Raw genomic sequence first — 3813 nt, forward strand, 5'->3', positions numbered from 1 at the left:
GTGTCATTGCTCCCTGCTGAGCCCCGTTCCCCACCTCTGTAAAGGGGGTGCTAGTGATGTTGAGTCAACCAAAATGGAACTTGGGTACCCCCCCTGCCGTATTTTGTGTGTCCCCACAAATCACTCCAGGCCCCTTCTGAGAGCAAGCTAGGAATTTGCATTCGAAATGGAACACTGTGGAAAGTGGTGCTTGCGTGCACCGCTGTGTCCATCTCGTCATGACCCCATGGACTGTAGCCCGCCAGACTCCTCTGTCCATGGGGTTCTCCAGGCAAGAGTACTGGAGTGGGTTGCCGTTTCCTTCTCCAGGGGATCTTCCCGACCCAGGGATCGAACCCACATCTCCTGCACTGGCAGGCAGATTCTTTACCACTGCGCCACCTGGGAAACCCATGGAAGGTGGTGGTAGGAGGGTGATAAATGAGGAATTTGGGATTAACAAGTACACATCACTGTATATAATACAGATACCAACAGGGACCTACTGTGGAGCACAGGGGACTCTACTCAATATTTTGTAACAACTTATAATAGAAAAGGATATGAAAAAGAATATATATGTATGAATGTATGTGTGTAACTGGATCACTGTGCTGTACACCTGAAACTAACATGACATTTGTAAACCAACTATTCTCCAGTTTTAAAAGAAGAAGAACACTGTGTGATCAGGGGCAGCCGCTGGCCCCAGGCGGGCTGCTTTAGGAGCTGCTTCGGTACCACCCAGGAGCCCTTTCCTCCTGACCTGGAGGGGGCTTCCTCCCACCCCCATGCTGTCCTCTGTCCTCAGGCCACCAGGTCCCCTGCTGCACGGTAACCTCAAGGCCGGGGCTGCTCAGGCAGCAGTGGGCAGTCTCCAGGCCCCAGCTGCTCTGCTCCTGAGCTGTTCTTGACCTCCTGGGCATCTCCCAGGCCTTGGGCCACCTCTGGGCCAGTCCTCACTGCATGCTCTGGGGTCATCCCAGAGGTTTTGGAGGCTTGCTGACCCTTGTGGTCCCCCTCTTAACTGAGAAGATGGATGCCCATGGCCACACACCTGGAACCTGCACCTGGGGAACCCCCACAATCTTTCCACTCAGCTCCTTGCCCTCTGCTTTGGGGATTCTCTCTTCACACCTCCATGTTTCGCTTCAACTCCTTGCAGTTTAAAAACCATAATTTTAACTTATTTTTTAAATTGTGGTACAATATCCATGACATGAAATTTACCATTTTAACCATTTCCAGTGCAGCTCAGTGACAAGGACATCCACCATCACACCATCCGTCCCTAGGATGTCTTCATCAGGCAGAACTGACACTCTGTCCCTATTAAACCCATTCCCCTAACCCAGCCCCTGGACCCACCTTCCTTTCCCTTGAAATGTGACGACTGCAGGGACCCTGTCTAAGTGTAGTCACAGGGTGTTTGTCTTTCTGTGACCAGCTTCTTCCACTGGGTGTAATGTCCTCGAGGTTCATCCGCCTAGTAGCAGGTGTCAGAATGTCCCTCCTTTTCAAGGATGAATAACATCACATTGTGTGGATGGACCACATTCTCTTCATCCCTCCATCCACTCAGGTCCTTCTGCACCGTGGACCTGGGGCTGCCCACCTGGGTCCTGCCCCAGAGTGGAGCTCTGCCCTTCATGCCCTCCCTACCCATCAGGGTGGCAAGGGCCCCCCAGCCTTGCCTTTCCCTGCACAGGGAGACTGGTCAGGTGAGGCCCTTCTGCCCCCTCTCTCTGGGAGGTTGCCACTGTGGGTCATCCACAGGCCTTGCTCTGCTCACTACCCCTCCCCACAGGGTGCCATCACAGCCAGGCACTTTCGCCACTGGTTTTGCCCCATGGGACCCCAAGCAGGATGTCAGGGACACATGTATAGGAAGGGGACTCAGGAAAGGGCCACACACACCCCAGGGAGCCCATCTCTCCCTCCACGAGTGAATGAGCCAGCCTTAGGGGGCCTTCGCTGTGCCCTGAGGACCTGGACCCGAGAGATGCCTCCCACCCAACGCCACTCAGCAGCTCAAAGTCCAGCGTAGGTGCCTTGATGACCCTGACCTCGAGTCCAGCCAAGCAGGGCTTGAATCCTGGCCTGCTCCAGATGCCTGCCAGGCCTTCAGAGTCCCCCTTCTCAGAACCCCAGTCCCTCCCCATCCGTCTTCTGCTGACCTAGGACGAGCCGAGGGGGCCTGAGAGCACAGGGGCCCTGGAGCCTCAGCAGAAAAGAGAGGAAGAGAAAGCAGGACCACACCCCCTCACCCCCTCAGGAGGAGTTCCTGAAAGCCAGGCCCCAGGGCCCCAGCCACCCACCCACTCAGCACAGGAGGGCTGTGTGCTCAGGGCTCAGCCCCTCCCCCTGCTGGGCAGTCAGGCCCACAGTCCAGGTGTGCCGAGGTGACCCCACCTGCACTGTGCTGGGAAACCTGAAGCCACCGTGGTGACGGTGCTGAAGCCGCACACAGCCCAGCACCAGCTGGTGCTCCAGCACCCAGGAAACAGACACGAAACCTACAAGGCAACAGGTGATGGCACAGTCCCGTCCTGGGACCGGAGCTTAGGTACTTACCGCCTCTGTTTCAACAATTTACTCGATTGTTAAGTTTAACATGTGATGACGGCTCTCAGTGTTCCTTACCATCTGACGGCTAGTTGGTTCTCAACGCCTCCAGCATAGCACTGCCCACCCCGATGCTCAACCTCCTGGCCAAGGTTTCTTGCTGAGGTTGGCTTTAGATCTGAAGTTCTGACCAGAGTCCCCAACTCCTCTGTGAATAGGGAGGCCCAGTGTCATTCCTACTGCCCAGATGAGACCCCGAAGCTCATCACAGCCTCACACACTGCCCTCACAAGGACAGTGCCACTCAATCTGTGGTCCCTGGGTGTCGGGGCCGGGCAGGGGGGATGCCCTGCTGAAATCCCAGGCCCAGAAAGTAGATAGGCAGTCAGCAAAGTCAGTACCAGGGGACAGAGAGCAGTCTGGGCCCAGGGCCCACACACATGAGGACAAGGGCGTTGGGGCCAGGAGCCTCTGATCCTTCCATCATCGTGGCAATCTCAGATTTCCCTGAAAGGAGAGAGTGTAAAGCCCAGAGACACATGGCACATGTGTCCAAGCCCCTTGGCACATGCTGTAAGTTGATCAGGTGACACGTGGGTGGCAAACCAGCAGGCCACAATGGTACACCTGGTGCACCCACCACCTGAAGCCCAGGGGCAGCCGGTGAAATGGGCACCTCCCTCCAGGGGCCCCCGGACCCTCCTTTTGGCTCTTTTCCACTTGGGCCCCGTCCAGCTCTGCCCTCAGAGAGCTTCTGCTCTAAAAAGGAAAGAAATAAGGTGCAAAAGGGGCGAGGAGACTGGAGGTTGCTTGCTCAATAATCTCATGTGATGAAAGAAAACACCCACACTCACTGAAAAGGGCACCACTGATTCTGATAGAGCTTAGGCCATTTGGGGTGGAGGTAGGGGTTCTATTCTTTTTTAAATATGTTTGACTTTTTCAGCAAAAAGTCATCCTCCCCCAGAGGGAGGATGCAAAATAAAAATCAATTCTGGTTTCTTCTTTTTTTTTTTTTAATCTAAGATGACCCACGTTCCTTCTTTAAAAGTGAGAAGTTTCTATTCACTATATACAGCCAATCAGTTCTTTCCACTCTGACCTCAGTTTGCATCAGACCAGACATCAGTCCACCCAGCCTCCAAGCCTGAATGATGGCATCCTTCGCTAGGAGCTGATGGCATGTGGTCAGCGCCGGCAGCGTGGCTTACGAAGAAGAGCTCAGACAGGGGAAGGAATGGGAGGCAGCCTTGGTGAGGTGATGCAGGC

This window comes from Bison bison, unplaced genomic scaffold (genome assembly GCF_000754665.1).
Source record: "Bison bison bison isolate TAMUID 2011002044 unplaced genomic scaffold, Bison_UMD1.0 scf7180017864471, whole genome shotgun sequence".
In the NCBI taxonomy this organism is placed as follows: Eukaryota; Metazoa; Chordata; class Mammalia; order Artiodactyla; family Bovidae; genus Bison; species Bison bison.